The following is a 19,389-nucleotide window of genomic DNA, read 5'->3' as shown; positions in this document are numbered from 1 at the left end:
TGGGAGGGGGTACTGGCACCATAACCACTACACTGAGCTGTAGTGGGTATTGTGTCTGGATTATTTCTCTAAATAATCTGCAAGTGCCCTCCCGAGGTCAGGCTCTGGATCCGCCACTGCATCCCTGCTCCTCCAGCGGCCGCCATCACACCCAGCTCTCTGCCCTGCATGACCCCCCTGGCCGGTCACCCACAGGTAATATGTGTTATGCTGTCAGTGTGTGTGTGTGTCATGGTATGTGTCTGTCTGTGTCATGGTGTGTGTGTGTCTGTGGCATGGTCTGTCTGTGGCATGGTGTGTGTGTCATGGTATGTGTCTGTGTCATGGTGGGTGGGTGTGTGTCTGTGTGTCATTGTGTGTGTGTATGTGGCATGGTCTGTGTGTATCATGGTATGTGTCTGTGTCATGGTGGGTGTGTGTGTCTGTCTGTGTCATGGTGGGTGTGGGTGTGTGTCTGTCTGTGTGTCATGGTCTGTCTGTGTCATGGTCTGGGTGTCTGTGCCATGGTGTGGGTGTCTGTGTGTCATGGCGTGTGTCTGTGTGTCATGGCGTGTGTCTTTGTGTCATGGTGTGTGTCTGTCATGATGTCACTAGAGGTGTCACTTGGAAGCAATGTAAACACTGCCTTTTCTCTGAAAAGTCAGTGTTTACATTGAAAAGCCTGCAGTAACAGGCTATAGACACCAGAACCACTACATTAAGCTGTGTGTGTGTGTGTGTGTGTGCGCGCCTGCTAGTGAGCTTGCTTGCTTGCATGTGTGTGTGTCTGCTACTGAGTGAGCTTGTGTTTTTATGTCAATGAGCTTATGTATATCAGTGAGATTGTTTGCCTATGAGGCTGTGTATCAATGAACTTGTGTGTGTCAGTGACATTGTCTGTGTCTGCATGTGAGTATGCTTACTGTATAATTAAACGTTTTACTATGAAAGGACCAATATTTTATATTAGAAAAAGCAATATATATATATATATATATATATATATATATATTTACTCAATCATCTGGGGTGGCAAGACATAGCCTTACATATTACATGCGACAATATATGGCGCATTGACTTATGGGGCTGGCATATATATTTTTTCCAGGGCTGTTTTTTATCCCCAGTCCGGCCCTGGTAGAGTGTTCTTCACTTTGGTGGATGTTGGGAAGGGGGTTTTCTTTACCATGAAAGTCGTTCACCATTATGTTGTGGGTTCACAGCAATAGCTTCCAAATGCGAATGCCACACCTAGAATCAACTCTAGACCTTTTACATGCTTAACTGATGGTGAAATAACGAAGGAAAAGCCCACACCTGTCCATGAAAAAAGGTTGTGAGTCAATTGTCAATTTTGGTCCCTTGAAAATATTAGGGAACTGTAATTCCAAAATTCTCCCTCCAATTTGCATGTGAATATTTATCAAATTAAAGCTTATAGGCTGCACTGCTCATATTCATTATTTAACTTTAACTTGATTTTATTTTGGCAAACAGCTGAAATCACAAAACTTGTGTCAATGTCCAACTATTTCCAGGCCGAAATATAAAATGGAAAAAAAAAATTAAAAAAAATTATTTTGAACAGTTTTGGCATTAATAGTGTCTACAAAAATGAGTGCAGCTTAAGAAAAGTAATTTAAGATACACGCATGTATTTGTCCTGATGTACAGAGCATATAATATGTCTAGGATTTCAGTTTTATCTTTGGTAGTTGCATGTCACAAAATACAAAAAGTAAAATAAAATTTCAATGTGGAGCAATTTTAGAATTTGTAAGCTTAACTGCCATCACAGAAAATAAAATAGCCTGTGATGTCTACTTTTTATTAACAGAGGTTGCTGTATAATTAGGACAGTTAGATGACCACCCAAGACCTCACACTTGCTGGGGCCTCACCTTACTGCCTAGAACCTTGCTGCCATTGGAAGCACATTAACCAGGTCCCCTAATTTGAGTTTTACACTTTTTACACAGCCATTTAAATGCTTCTGCTAAATACAGAAGTACAATGGGTTTTTTCTGGGTTTTTTTTTTTTTTTTTTGCCATACATATTGCAAAGCTTTATTAATGTGTTTTTCATAAAACTGAGGTTACCTTGTTATGTGGTAATCTATGTTGTAAAAAAGACTATGTTAAAAATGTCCATCAAGTTTAAGATTGCAACCCATTCTTTTATATAGGTGATCCAAAAGAAGAAAAGAAAACAATTAAAGCCATTTTGAAATATGCGACAAAAAGAGAAGTATTTCCTTCTTGACTCCATCGTGGTAATCAGATTTTTCTTTGGGTCAACAACCTGTTTACATACATATGAATTATATCATTTAATATGCTGTTTTTTGCAAAAAAAGCAGCCAAGCCAATTTTAAAATTATCTATAGAATCTGATAAGACAACCTCTTTGGGTAAAGAATTCCATATCTTTATTGCTCTTTTTGCAAAGTCCCCAGACATGTGCTACTCCGGTATAAAACCCCATATTGTGTCCAGCTACATATTCTGAGTACAGCAATACTTCCAATGTATGCCTTGGCCACTATCCAATGAAGCTGAATTCAGTTCCGTATAAGATACATGACTGTAGCATCACTTACCCGATCCTTGTCCCATGTGCAGTTGGGGGCCTCTGTTTAGGCCATGCAGCTCAGAAAACTCAGAACAGACTGTGCACATTGAAGACACGTCTATGATGCATTTTAGAAGGCCGCATATTTATAGTACTCCATAAATTCATGCCATTTGCATATGTGGACACGATGGGGACTTTCACAGGATACATTTTGAAGTTTATTTAATTTTTTCACCATTTTTTTTTGTAGTTTGTAGTATTAATTTGTATTTTTCAATTTTACATACACATTTTTGTTGCATATTTTTTAAATGTAATGTCCCATTGTAATAAAATTATCTTAACTGTACTCAGCAACATCTCCTGAGTAAAATGCCCCATGTGTATACTTTGCAAAGTAACAATCTTAAACCAAACCCTAATTCTATATCAAATCTTAACCCAAGTCTAATCCTAACTATAACTTAAAGGGACACTATAGTCACCAGAACAACTACAGCTTATTGAATTTGTTCTGGTGAGTAGAATCATTACCTTCAGGCTTTTTGCTGTAAACACTGTCTTTTCAGAGAAAATGTGGTGTAAAAAATGTGGTGTTTACATTACAGCCTAGTGATAACTTCACTGGCCACTCCTCAGATGGCTGTTAGAGATCCTTCCTGTGTCATGGCTGCCTAAAATGCATCCAAACATTCAGCATCTCCTCCCTCTGCATGCAGACACTGAACTTTCCTCATAGAGATGCATTGCTTCAATGCATCTCTATGAGGAGATGCTGATTGGCCAGGGCTGTAATTCATTTGTGCTGGCTCTGCCCCTGATCTGCCTCCTTGTCAGTCTCAGCCAGTCTACCACTTCTGATGATGTCAGCAGACTGCTTTTTTTTTAGGCAAACAGCATGCAGAGTTACAGCTTCTGGCTTGAATCCAGTAAGATTTTGCTATATTTATGGAGGCATGGGGGCCCAGGAGGGCTAGATGGTGGTGTTAACACTATATGGTCAGGAATACATGTTCCTGACCCTATAGTGATCCTTTTTTTTTTTTTATTCTTTATTTTTATTGTGCAAGTGATATCAAACGAGCCTGTGTTGCCACAACAGCAGTCACAGGCTTAACCCCTTAACACCGCAGCCAAATGTACAAGTTGTGAACGAAACAAAACGTAAACAAAACCTGGCATTTGCGCTATATGTCTGTCCAACCGTAATTCACCTCTTTCATATTAAATGCACCCCCCCTTATTATATATCATTTTATTCAGGGGAAACAGGGCTTTCATTTAATATCAAATATTTAGCTATGAAACATAATTTAATATGAAAAAAATGGGAGAAAATAAGATTTTTTTTTATTTTTTTCGTTCTTCATGACATTTTAACTGTCAATGTCATAATACTGTTTGATTTTACTGCAATAAAATACACATATTTGTATTCAGCAAAGTCTCACGTGTAAAACAGTACCCCCTATGTACAGGTTTTATGGTGTTTTGGGAAGTTACAGGGTCAAATATAGCGTGTTACATTTGAAATTGAAATTCGCCAGATTGGTTACGTTGCCTTTGAGACTGTATAGTAGCCCAGGAAATAAATTTACACCCATAATGGCATACCATTTGCAATAGTAGACGACCCAAGGTATTGCAAATAAGCGATGTCCAGTCTTTTTTAGTAGCCATTTGGTCACAAACACTGGCCAAAGTTAGCGTTTGTATTTGTTTGTGTGTGAAAAATGCAAAAAACGTTAATTTTGGCCAGTGTTTGTGACTAAGTGGCTACTAAAAAAGACTGGACATACCCCATTTGCAATACCTTTGGTTGTCTACTATTGCAAATGGTATGCCATCATAGGGGTAATTTTCATTCTTGGGCTACCATAGGGTCATAAAGGCAACGTAAGCAATCTGGCGAATTTTAATGTGAAAAAAATTAAACACAAGCCTTATATTTGACGCTGTAATTTTTGAAAACACCATAAAACCTGTACATGAGGGGTACTGTTGTACTCAGGAGACTTCGCTGAACACAAATATTTGTGTTTCAAAACAGTAAAAAGTATTGCAGCAATAATATCGTTCCTGTAAGTGCTGTTTGTGCGTGAAAAATGCAAAAAACGTCACTTTTACTGGCGATATCATGGTTGTAATACATTTTACTGTTTTGAAACACTAATATTTGTGTTCAGCGAAGTCTCCCGAGTAAAACAGTACCCCCCATGTACAGGTTTTATGGTGTCTTGGAAAGTTATAGGGTTAAATATAGTGCTAGCAAATTAAATTCCCTATACTTTCGGCATGGGTGGTCAGGCAAGTCCCGCTAATTGTAATTAATTAGGATACCTAATTATGTAAAATTATTACATAAATATATGTGTAGAATTAATATATGTATATATATACATATGTGTATATATACGTATATATATATATTTTTTTTAAAAAATATTTTTATTTATATATAGGTATATATATAGTGATATATACGTATATATTTATGTATATAGATATATATATTATTTCGTTATAAGTGTATTTTTATATAAATATATATATATTAATATCAGAATACAGTTAGAACGAAATAAAACACATCTATATATTTTTTAATATTTTATTTTTAATTATTTTTTTTATTTAATTTTTTTACGTATTTACATATTATTTTTTTTATATTATTTATAAATATATATATAACAATAATTATATATATATTTAATCAGTATCAGTCTACGTGTAATTTGATATTAATATATATATATAATTATATATATATATTAATATTAAAATACACCTAGACGGTGTATGTGTATGTGTGTATATGTGTATATATATACTTAGATCATATATATATAATATATATATATGATCTAAGTATATAATTTATTTATTTTTACACTGTTTTAACATTTTTTTATTTGATTTTCAGCCAGCAGGGGGACCAACTGTCATTACAGTTGGTCCCCCTGCTGGCAATGCAGCAGGCAGCTATACCGGCCATGTGATTGTGAGGTCCTCGCAAGGACCTCACTCTCACATGGCCGGGAGGGCTCCTGGAGGGCGGACGTGCCGCGGGGGGCTCCCTGGGAGTCCCCCGAACCGCGATCGCCGGCGTGGGACCGCCAGCGACCGGGTAAGTTACTAAAAACCGGAGGGCGTACTATTACGTCCGGCGGCGTTTAGAGCCGCTTTTAAAAGGACGTAATAGTACGCCCTCCGGTCTTAAGGGGTTAATAGAGTCTTACATTGTCAAACATGGCAAATAGATAGTCTGCACAGTTTTATATTATTAATAAACAGGTGTTAATCTGAGAGGGTATCAATAATAGAGCAACATAAAATGAGATAACATAAGATTAGGTCTAGAGGTTAAAGCATTGCTATTCAGGCTTACGGTGCTAACATTGCTTGGGCAAGTAGGCATTCTAGCATGGTATCACATTAGGTAGGCATTTAAATAATGCTGCACATGTTTATATCAGCAGTGGTATCGCTTTTCAGGCTGCTTCTCCTGTTCTGTTTATCAGGACAGGTGAAGCACACGATTAGATAGGACAAGGTGTCATAAAACCACAATTGGTCTGTGCTATAAGCTATGGTCATCCAAAGTTGTGGTGTCAGGATTATAGGGTGAATGCTTAGAGTTACTTGCTAAATTAATGAACATTAGTATGTTACTCAACGCTTAATACGCTACATATGAAACTCAGTATTTTGCTGTTCAGTATATTAGGCAGTGGATGCGTCCATATATCAGTCCCAACGGCTGAATTAAGGTAAAAGCATGCGAGGGGCATATAGGGAATCATGCTCATGTCGGGAGTCCACCAGGACAGACTAGGTCTGCACGGGGACGGGAGCTTGTGGCTATCCCAGTCATCCAATTCCTTCTGGTGATATACCGCTGGAGCCCGTCTGTGAGCCTCTGGGTGCCGCCGTGGTGAGGGTAAAGGTGCGGGTTGGGGCGTCCCTCCAGCCCCAGGCTGTTGTGTTGGCCGGCATTTCTGTGCCACAAACCCGGTTACTGCAAGAGTCAGAGTTTTGTCCTCGGGTGGAGGTGCCGGAGGGTCTGGTGGTCTGCAGCCGCTTGGGGCGCATGCGCCTCCGCTTGTGTGGATAATGCCTCTGGGTGCGAGCCTTTGCTCCCCTTTGTTGCAGTTAAGCTCACCTTTTGCAAGGAGCTCTTGGTGTCCCATCTGCTCCGCCTGGGCCCTCTTCTGTAGTTTCTCCCAGAAGCACTGGAATATGTGTTCCAGGCGATGGAGAGAGTCAGTGGTGGTGCAAGGATGGGGCCCTGGACTTGGAGGCAGGCTCAGTCTCTCAGGTATGCAGGCAGCTGCCATCTTGTGGATGCCACGAGGTAGGAGCGTTCCAAGGTTGTTGCTCAGCCTGTGGGACTAGGTTGATAGCGCCAGACGTGTAGCGTGGACCAGGATGACTCCCACCGGTCCAGAGGGGGGGGGGGGAGGAGGTGAGAGTGCTTTAGAGTCCGGTTTTGGGGCCGTGAGCGGGAAGAGCGGCCGTCCCCTCCCACCTCGAGCCTCAGTAGGCCTCAATGGCCCGATCGTGGTGCCCGGTTGTCAATCCATTAGTGTGTGGTGGCCGATTGTTCGCCCGGGTGTTCCCCTGCTGTTTAAGATCCAGCCTGGAGTCGGACATGCCGAGTTTCTTAGGGTTTTTCCCCCAAACAGTTCATTTGGGTCAGGAGTTGGGACTCGGCACGTCTGCTCTTCTCGGCTGTTCGGCTATGCCCCCCTATAGTGATCCTATAATACTATTCATAAACCTTTCTCTAATCCTAATGCTTAACCCTAATATTAATCCTAACTCTAGCAATGTTTTCTCATTTCAACAAAGGGATTCCCCTGTTAGACTTAATCCTAATCGGAAACCCTAATCTGAAACCGAATCCTAAATTTAATGCAAATCCTAAACCTAATACTTATCCTAATCTTAATATTAATGCCTAATCGAATCCTAATCCCAATGGTTTCCCTCTGCTAAGAACAGTACTTATATTATCAAAAGGAATTCAAAGCTAAAACAGCAAATAAAGGTCAGAAAACAGAGTATCGGTCAGTTGCCACTTATTCTGGCCCCAGTATAATATAACACCTGGGGTTATCATTTAACCCCTTAAAAACGGAGGGCGTACTATTACGCCCTATTCTAAGCGGCTCTAAACGCCGCAGGGCATAATAGTACGCCCTCCGGCTTTTTTTTACTTTCCCTGGTCGCCGGCGATCCCACGCCGGCGATCGTGGTTGGGGGGAATCCCAGGGAGCCCACCGCGGCAGATCTCTCCTCCTGCAGCCCCCCGGCCATGTGAGAGTGAGGTCCTTTTGAGGACCTCACAATCACATGGCCGGGTTAGCTGGCTGCTGCATTGCCAGCAGGGGGACTGCCTTTAATGACAGGTAGTCCCCTTGCTGGCTGGAAATAAAATAAATTAAATTAAAATAAGTGTAAAAAAATAATAATATACTATATATATATATATATATATATTATATATATATATATGATCTAAGTATATATATATACACATATACACACACACACACACACACATACACTGTCTAGGTGTATTTTACTAGTAATATATATATATATATATAATTATATATATATATATTAATATCAAATTACACGTAGACTGATACTGATTAAATATATATATAATTATTGTTATATATATATATATATATATATATATATATAATATAAAAAATATATGTAAATACGTTAAAAAATAAAATAAAAAAAATAATTAAAAATAAATAATTAAAAAATATATAGATGTGTGTTATTTCGTTCTAACTGTATTGTGATATTAATATATATATATTTATATCAAAATACACGTAGAACGAAATAATATACATATCTATATGTATAAATATATACGTATATATCACTATATATATATATACAAATACTGTATATAAATAAAAATATTTTTTTTAAGTTATATATATATATATATATATATATATACATACACATATATACACATAATTCTACATATATATTTATGTAATATTTTTACATTATTAGGTATCTTAATTAATTACAATTAGCGGGACCTGCCTGACAACCCATGCCGAAAGTATAGGAAATTTAATTTGCTAGCACTATATTTAACCCTATAACTTTCCAAGACACCATAAAACCTGTACATGGGGGGGTACTGTTTTACTCGGGAGACTTCGCTGAACACAAATATTAGTGTTTCAAAACAGTAAAATGTATTAAAACGATGATATCGCCAGTAAAAGTGACGTTTTTTGATTTTTTCACGCACAAACAGCACTTACACGGACGATATTATTGCTGTGATACTTTTTACTGTTTTGAAACACAAATATTTGTGTTCAGCGAAGTCTCCCGAGTACAACAGTTTCCCTCATGTACAGGTTTTATGGTGTTTTCAAAAGTTACAGAGTCAAATATAAGGCTTGTGTTTCATTTTTTTCACATTGAAATTCGCCAGATTGGTTACGTTGCCTTTGAGACCCTATGGTAGCCAAAGAATGAAAATTACCCCTATGATGGCATACCATTTGCAATAGTAGACAACCCAAGGTATTGCAAATGGGGTATGTGCAGTCTTTTCTAGTAGCCACAAACACAAACACAGTCACAAACACTGTCCAAAATTTGTGTTTTTTGCCTTTTTCACACACAAACAAATACTAACGCTAACTTTAGCCAGTGTTTGTGACCAAATGGCTACTAAAAAAAACTGGACATACCCCATTTGCAATACCTTGGGTTGTCTACTATTGCAAATGGTATGCCATTATAGGTGTAAATTTAATTCCTGGGCTACTATACAGTCTCAAAGGCAACGTAACCAATCTGGCGAATTTCAATTTCAAATGTAACACGCTATATTTGACCCTGTAACTTCCCAAAACACCATAAAACCTGTACATAGGGGGTACTGTTTTACACGTACGACTTTGCTGAATACAAATATGTGTATTTTATTGCAGTAAAAGCAAACAGTATTATGACATTGACAGTTAAAATGTCATGTAGAACTTAAAAAATAACAACAATTCTTATTTTCACCCATTTTTTTCATATTAAATTATGTTTCATAGCTAAATATTCGATATTAAATGAAAGCCATGTTTCCCCTGAATGAAATTATATGTAACAAGGGGGGGGGTGCATTTAATATGAAAGAGGTGAATTACGGTTGGACAGACATACAGCGCAAATGCCAGGTTTTGTTTACGTTTTGTTTTGTTCACAACGTGTACATTTGGCTGTCCTTAATGGGTTAAAGCAGGGAAACAACCCCTGCTAGTAAAAACAAACAAACCACACAATGGAATTATTCTGTTGTAGGTCCTTACCATAAGGACAACCATGACAGAATAATTTCAATTAATGAGATAAAAGTTAATGGAATCCCGAAAAATTCTCATTTCATAAAGTGCATTGTTATATCAAAAAGTACCTAAAAAGTGAAGTGTAAATCTCTAAATTCCTTATTTTAAAATCTGTTGAGAAAAAGTTTAAAATTGTCTCCTTATTTTAATTTGTAATTGATCAAAGTATCAGGTAAACTAATATTCCCAAAACTTTATTAATGTCTAGATACCTTATCTTTTTTATAGCACAGTTGGACTAGCTAAGAGGATATTGATTACTCAGTGCTCTAATGAATATAATACGACTTGCAAGATAGTTTATCCAACTCAAGAACCAGAAAATCCACAGGATTCAGGCACTCTGATGTCCTAGGTATCAACCTATTGAATTTAAAAAAAAAAAAAAAAATGATATTTTCTATAAATAAATTCACAAGAAAGAACACAAATCAGAAAACAGATTCATACCCAGAAATTGTGTTTAATTCCTAAATCCCCCTCAAATGTTTTATAGTATTAGCCTGGGACACCCTCTTCTTAGTTCTGGTACACTGCCAATCACCTGAAATCTTAATTTCAATATCTGATATCCTGCTGCTTTGAAATGTGCTGGAACAGGTAGATTTAACTTTCCAGCTCTAATGGTAGATTTAAAGAGCTATTATAGACACTGTTTTAGGCACTGTGGTTTCAAAATCTTAGATTCTTTAAGGGGACACTTCAATGCCCAAATAGAAAAAAATATTATTAATCATTATTTAGTCGATATACACTCAATGGAAACATGCATGCATTTAAGTATGCATTTTTCAATTAGGGGTTTATCTTGAAAAACAGCTTGCTGATCTCTTGCCTGAAGCCTTTCATCTTCTAACCCAGACCAGATTTTTTTGTGTCTGTCCAATCACAGACTTCCCAATGCAGCGCAATGAGAAGTCTTTGCAAGGCAGGTGATCTGAGCAATTACCTGACTCTTGAGTTTAGTTATACTGAGCTAAACAAACCAGGAAGTAACAGGACCGGTAGTCTGATTGACAGCCAGCAGAGGGGGCAGATATATCGGCTGCAGGGAGATGGGAAAAAAGGTAAAAAAAAACTTTTTTCCCCCCTAATTTTTATTTACATTTACGAGGTCCTGAATCTAAGTAAAGGGAGGAACACTATAGTTCATGTTTGTATTCCTATAGCTAATATGTTCTTTTAAAGGAAAACTGGGTTGAGGAATATGAATACTTGTATGCATTTAAATAGGGGATATGCCATCATAACATTTTGTTGAATTGGTAAATAAGGATGTTAGGACTATCATCCTATTTTCTCTTTAGCTCATGGCAACCACAAAGCAAGAATGCAAGATAACAATTAATCCAGCTGTTAGAGTCGCTTGAAGACTAGTATTGCCCACCTTTGTCATATTCCCATGGTGACATCGCCGCTTGGTTTGCAGTGGCTTGATGGTGCATGGAAAGGTAGGTTTCACTTACCTGAAGTTGTCCCTCAGAGACACCACCATGTCCATCCAGGGGGTCCACTTCAGATTCTAGGAGTCCACATCAGTGCTATACTGTCAGTGAAATTCCAACACAAATAGATAGACAGACAGACATACATACATAGGTATATATTTAAAATGTAACTTTAAATGGTTCTCAATATAAAACACATTGCATTAGAAAATGCTTTCGTTGGTGTTTAACTATAGCAATGAACCATATTTCTTTTTTTATTATTTATTCCCTTTATGAAGCTGGAAACCAAGGGAATATATGAACACTTACTAATAATATGTAGAATATCACAATGAAACACAGTGTTCCTGCAATAAGATCAAATTTCCCAAGATCATTGAAATCATTGTAGGCCTTGAATGTAGAGATTTCATTCTGTATATATTTTAAACAAAATGCATTTTATTAAACATAAATGTATTTTGTGTTTGCTTATTGTTTTCTTTTTGAGTTTAACCCCAAATACTTGAGCTAGATGTGGAGAATAAAGAAGTATGCTTCTACGAGGGAAATCACATGAGGCAAAAAAGCAGTTAAAAACAAAACTATTAGGGGTTGCAGGGTCTGGCCATCATGGCGTCTAGACGTGTCTCTAGAGAGCTTCCCGAGACACGCTGTATAATCTGAACTTTTGGGCTGAAACAGCAATAATCTACATGCATATCACTCACTATTTGACTTCCAAACCGACAGACCAGTCTGGGAACGTGACCCACGGTCTTCTAACCTAGTCTAGACGCAAAGCACAATCGAGGCCTAGCTGAGCTGTGGGAAGGAGAGGCGGCCGCTCTTCCAAACCGGCGTAGATGGAGCTCTGACCATGTTCCTGACTCCCCTTTGGACTGGTGGTGGTTATCCGGTCCCCACCCTGATGGCTCCCATAATCTCACAAAGAGTCGTCACAGTATCATGGATGCCATCACTACCGACCAAGATACTTCTAAGATGGCGGACGCTGAGACCATCCTTCCACATGGTGGTGAGTCATCAACTGCTCTCCAGCGCCTGGATGAGCTCTTCGCTCTGGATGAAGCTACAGACCAAGTACTCACTACCAGAATCAGTGCAGACCCCTAAGTTGTTCAGTCACACTAAGAGCTGCCCTGTGGCTTTACCTACTGTCCTGATGCGCCTGAGGTGGTGGAGGAGACCGAAGCTGCGGAGGCCGCATCGACGCTCTACAAGACAAGCGGAGAGCCAGTGCAGCTCCAAGGCATGCATGGGAGACAAGCAGAGAGACAACCTGTGTCGGCAGGGAAGCTTCTGCGGGTACCAGATAAGCAGCTGACATCTCCAGTTCAGAGCCCCCTGATACATGTTGTGTGGGACTGTACATTCCCTATGAAGGGGATAAGCTAACCGCCAGGATAAGCTATATGATATATCCCAGTTGGCTGAATGTTGCAGTGACATGCTCTCTTTTGTTTGTCTTTGGTTATCATTTCTATACTTATTATTTCCTGCTATTAGGTACCTGCATTGGCATACCCCAGGTGTGGGAAATATTTATGGTCTGTTACTTGTTTGGGATTTCTCTGACTTGCTACTAGAGCTGTAGCTGGTCTCTACTTTTACCATGTCTGTCCATACATGTTACTCCTTCAGTTAACCTGACATGTTATGAAAAAAAAAAATTGCATGCCATGATAGTGCTTTGATTACAATATCTGTTATTGCTCTACGTGATATTGCTGTTGTGGCATCTCATGCTTGTATTGTACTATATGTGCAAATAAAATAAAGATTGACCAAAAAAAGAAATAATATTATCCCTGCATTCTATTGTTCATTCCTGGTTTCATTGTTCTAGTTACCTGTTTTTGTACTACTTGTTACTCATTCCCAATCTGTCTCCAGTTCATGATGAATAAGGCTGTAGAGTTTTATGGGAAAACCAACTTCTTATTTAAAAGTAGACACGGTGGCTAACAGTAAGACTCACCTTCAAGGGTCTGTTATTTAAAAATGTAGATTGGGGTTGTAACAAAATAATCTGTGTTAGCAGTGTTTATTAACATGTAGCGAAAAAACTAGCCTTTCCCTTGGAATGCCCAAGGTTATTGTGTCCTGGGATAAGAATAAAGGACCCATGGGGATAATTAGCTCAACCTAATTTACATTCCTCAGTCAGCGCTCTGGTCTCCTATCCAAGTTCGTATTCTTATTGGTGTAAATAATTGTAAATACATTTCCTGTGTGCGCTGTGTTTCTTAAGAGAAGCTGGGAGCTCAGAAAATAAAGAGTGAATCCACAAGTTGCCAGCAAGTAGTTCGTGTCTTGTCTCTTTCTGAGGTCTTGGTTGGAATCCAAGTTTAAGTCAGGCTGGGGTATCATATCCATTGAAGTGTATTGCCAGTGGAATAAGCTACTTAGTATACTATGTAACAGCCGGAACATACAACAGCAGTAAATCCAGTGTTGCCAGTGAGTCCACTACAAAGCAAACGTAACCTTGGAGCTTAGTTAAGAAGTTAGTGGTGCAGGTCAGGCAAAAAAAACAGGCCTGAACTGGTACACCTCTGGTGCCTGAGAAGCCAGGACCATAATGTCACAGGGATTTAAAAGAGATTGCAGGTATGTTTTTTGTTTGTTTTGTTTACATATTGGGACAGTATATAATAGTAAATGATTGGTGTTGCTGAGCATGGCTATAGGGGATGAAGTCCCAGATTTCAGGCTCTTTAGCCCTGGAGCTCTACAGGAGGTGGAGGGCGCAGAAGAATATTAGTGTTTTTAATTATTATGTTTGTCAGCTGCTTCTCAAGAACCTACTATAAAAAATCAGTAATAGTGTACTCCACCAGGCTACATAAGGGAAGGGGTGGATCCCACCAAGTGACTGTCAAGAAGGGGCGCTGAGGATTATTATGGCAGAGGTTATACATCCCTCTAGTAGTTAGGTAGCGTGGCAGCATCACATTAAATTCCTATCTGTGAAGAATGTACTTGTGTCCTCTTATGCTTTCTTTGAGATCCCAGAGAGCATCAGGAGAATACTGTTCATGGGTAAATAGGAAGGGGCATAACATATTAAGGAGGGGATGGGTCAATACATATCCCCACCTCTTTGTTCATGTAGGTGTCATCAAGTTTTCCATTGGGATCATGCCCTAGGTGTTTCTGGAACCTAGCAATACTCCTGATAGCCAGGAAGTAGCAAAATGCTGGCAAAACATCAAGGGAGATGTAGTCCACAACATCTGGAGTGCTTATGGTTGCCTACTCCAGTACCAGGGAGAGAAAATTGCGGGGGCAGGCTAGGTAGGGATAGATACTTGAGGAAGTGGACTAAGGAGACATTATGGGATGTAAGGTTAAGGAAAAGTTCACTGGTGAGATGGGAGAGATAACTGGGAGGAGAGAAAGCTAAATGAGATAGGAAGAGATAGATAATGAGGCAGATAGGTGAACCCCAAAGGGTTATAAAAATGTAAGTGATAAACAACTCATAACTTGGCCAGCCTACAAACCAGGATAATGCTCATCGGAACTGCATTTTATAAACATCTGCTGGTTGTTGCCTTTGAAGATGTTGTGAAATACAGGTTCTGCATTGTTCATCTATCCTTAAAGCTGGAACTTCATGGGAATTGCAATATGTTAGGTGTGCGGGCTCATGAGCTAACATTGCAGGAATGCAGGAACTGCAACATACAAACATACAACCACTCAGGAACACCAATATACACACATACTAATTATGCAAAAACAACACAAAGTACACGAACAAGCACACAGTTCTGCACATACTGGAGCTTCACCATGCTTCCACCTTTCCGGTAAGTGTCCATGGGAAAGCCACGTAACAATATATATCCATCTATCTCAAATCCTTATAGATTGTAAGCTCATTTGAGCAGGGCATTTTTCACCTCTAAATTATCCCCTTTCGATAATTGTAAAGCACTGCAGAATATTTAGGCGCAATAAAATACTAACAATAAATCAACAGTGTGCCCATAGAAACATTGATACACATTGAACCTGTTCACCCAGTAAGCAATGATACTATACAGAGAAACATTCACACGCATTCACATATGTGCACACAACAACCCTCACAAGCACTGTTTTTTCACAAACCATTTTATTTTCAATTTGTTTTATTTAACAAGCAATTTATGACATTAACAATCACATCTACATTTCACACCGGGAGCCGAAGATCTGAGGCCATCCCTGTTCACAAGCATAGCATTATGACTTAAGTGGTAGCGCTCATTGCTGATTCACCTCCTATTAAGCCATAGGTCAAGTCATGTATAGTTTTTGTTTTGTTTGTTCTTGACATTTAGTATTGTGCATTTCCTGTGGTTTTATATGCAATAAGGACTTAGAACAGTACAATAGACACTCTGATGTTATGGGACCACCCAATATGAGATGATTCTATACAAGACAGTATACCAGATGGAGCCAGCACTAAGCCCTAACAAGCTGTACTCCTATAGAACACATATGGGAGTGAGGTTTATAATTTATATTCTGCCAATTCCCCTACTAGGCCCTAATCTAACTGTAAGGAATAATGTAGTTTCCTTTATTTGAAGTAATATGAAGGAATCTTTACAACAGGTCTCAGCTAAAATGTAGAAAGTGAAAACATTTGCTAGCAGCTTAATATTTTGGCTAATTTAATATTCATATAGCATTAACACACATCTAGTAACATATAGTCTAGTTGAGATGCCCATTTGTGGCTTTCCAACAGTTATTGGACCACATCCCGCATCATATTTTACAGGTTTGCGGTATTTGGGAAGTTTTTCTATATTTTGCTAAATATTTTACAATGCCTGTTCAGATTTATCATTTATAATTAATTTATTAAAAGCATAACCAAATACCCACAATTACTTTTTTTGTCCTACAATTTATAATTGCTTTATTCATTGTCAGAATTCATGGTTTTGTCAATAAAGCCCATGTATTTATCCTTCACTCCATTACTTGGTAAAGAACATAGTGGTAATACTAGCTTGGTCCCATTAAGATTTATGATCTCAGAGCATCTCTTTTGTCTGCATTATTTAAAGTCTCTAGGCTTATTTCTGATTTACTAGCTGGTTGTCCAAAGCAAGAGGCGATTTTGTTGTTAAGACTCGGGGTCAGACAATCTCTCTGCATAAAACAGTAGTAATGTCTGTATTGAATATTAAAATGCCTATGTTTTACTTTAAAGTCTTGCACCAGTGAACTAGAAAAAAGGCTTGCCTGGGGACTGGATCTGAATCACAGAACTGGCCAACTGAATTCTTTTCCCAGGAGCCTGCAAAAATTATTCACAGTGATGAGCCCAGGCTCCTGATGCTATACTGCACATTTTTTCTAAAATCGGCTTTAGGGAGAGCAGAGGGGGAAGTATCTTATTTGAACAGAGCTTACTGCAATATATGTAACCCTTGATTTGCTAGAGATATTGTCATTTGCGATTTCCTTAATTCTTTGTCTTAAACCTATAAAATAGCTCAGGCTCTCCAGCACACAATAAATCAATTGTTCTAACAGTACTAAACAATAATTAAAAAAAAAAACATGCAATACAAAAGATTTGATAAATGCTAAATAAACTATGCTCAGACACCTCTTAACATAGTGGGTCTTACAGGTTTGTGTGTAAAATTATATTGTCTTCAGAAGTATTTAAGCAGAAAACTCTCTCTTGAAGTGATTCTTTTGGTTTTAAACATGACCATAAGGTAGTAAAAAGTAAACCTAAAAATTAGCTCTCCAAGCCCCCTGATGTTGTGGTTATAGTGCAATAAGAGTACTGACACTTCCCAGGATAAACTGGTTGACACTTTACCTGTGGTCCACTAGTTGTCTCCTCAGTGGAGATAGAGGCTCGTGCAAGGAGGCACTACAGCAGGCTGGTGTGGTTATGGTGCTTGGAGTGTTCCTTTAACCCCTTAACCCCTTAAGGACACATGACGTGTGTGACACGTCATTATTCCATTTTATTCCAGAAGTTTGGTCCTTAAGGGGTTAAGGACACATGACATGTGTGACATGTCATGATTCCCTTTTATTCCAGAAGTTTGGTCCTTAAGGGGTTAAACTTCTTCATCTTGGGCAATGTGATTTTTTATATTTTTGTATACATTTAAAATTATATTTTTGAATGTATTATGTATTTAAAGTTCTCATGTCATGTTACCCATACAAGGGAAATATCTGGTGCAGGGGCGTCAAACCCTCATATCCCGAGATGTTATAGAACTGCAACTTTCGTGATGCCCAGCCCCGGTTAGTTCAAAGAGTTTTTCATGACATCATGGAAGCATTCTGAAAATTGGAAGAGATTGGAGTATGGATAGAACCTGTAGTGGTGGCATGATGCTTCTGCTTGTCTCCAATATGATCCTTGCCACAAGTAACACTTCAGTCATTTTATTGGGATAAGGAAAAGAAATGTCATCAGTCAGAAAGTCACTGTTCCGCTCTAATTTCTCTGATCTTATCATTAACTAATTCTAGTGCAACCAAGAACGGAATTACCCTGATTGCTGTAAATACTGGCACCATCAGATGCCATGCCTCTACAGTACTATCACTTTAAAGTAAATAGAGTCTTTGATACACGAATGGGAGAGAAGGATAGGCAATCCAGGTTTGATATAAACCTAAACCTACGCGTTCATTCAGCCAATCTGAAAATGATTAGTGACTCTAAAACAAAATGCACAAGGTGCACATGATCTCTTGGGAAGCAGCAATCTCTGAAAAGCTTTTCAATGTAATCTGTGGCCTCTGAAGGAAGTCCAAAAACTATTTACCAGTTTGTTAAAGTGATGAAAGAAAGCATCTTTTCAAGAGTTGGCCAGTGAAAAAACATTTTTGAAAATTCTTGCCTGAAATACCTACATATGAATGAGTTCACCACAGAGACAAATGCTACAGTTCTGTAAGTAGAATGTAAAAGGCATAATAACTTTCACATTACACTCACACTGAAAGTCCTGTCTGCAAGTTCGCATTCTAAAAGAGGAAGAGTTAAGCAAATCAAGGAGTATACAGGCAATTACCGTATTTATCGGCGTATAACACGCACCTCATTTTAAGAAGGAAATTCCAGGAAATTTCCCCCCCTCCCATAGTGTTCCCCCCATCATCCCATAGTATTCTCCCCCCCTCCCATAGTATCCTCCCCCCCTCCCATAGTATTCTCCACCCCCTCCCATAGTGTTCCCCCCCTCCCATTGTGTCCCCTAGTGCACTTTCCCTCCCCTTGTCCCATAATTACTTACCTGTCTTGAAGCGTGGGCCGGCTTCACAGCGCGCACCGCGGTACTGGAACTTCAATTTCAGGTTCCGGTTTCCGGCGGGACTGAAAGGAAGTGTGCACACTTCCTTTCCGTCCCGCCGGAAACCGGAACCTGAAATTGAAGTTCCAGTACCGCGGTGCGCGCTGAACCGGCCCACGCTTCAAGACAGGTAAGTAAATATGGTATATCGGCGTTTAACACACACCCATCATTTTCCCCCTATTTTCAGGGAGAAAAAGTGCGTGTTATACGCCGATAAATACGGTACATATTAATATTCACACAATTTGGTTTTATTGTCTAGGAATGCTGGGGGGCAGGGGTTGTAGTGAGATCTATAAACCACTTTAAAGAGATGAGTTGTGTTGTAATATTTTAAGATACACAGGGAACACTGAATTGGAGATCATATAGCCCTGAGTTCAACATATATAGACAAGCCAACGCAAAGTATTTTAAGCAGGAGAGGGAGGGTTTAGGCAATATCCTGTGTATCCTGAATTTAGATCATGAGTAGACCGGAGGCATGGATTAAAGACATATTTTGCAATAAAGGTGGAGATGTAAAAAGAACCTAACTTACAGACGTTACCCACGCTCCGATCCTCATGGGATATATATATATATATATATAGAAATTTGCCAAATTTGGATAGCACCAAAAAGGCATATTTTTG

Source organism: Pelobates fuscus, chromosome 12 (assembly GCF_036172605.1).
Source record: "Pelobates fuscus isolate aPelFus1 chromosome 12, aPelFus1.pri, whole genome shotgun sequence".
NCBI classification, from domain to species: Eukaryota; Metazoa; Chordata; class Amphibia; order Anura; family Pelobatidae; genus Pelobates; species Pelobates fuscus.
This window is presented reverse-complemented; position numbering follows the sequence as displayed.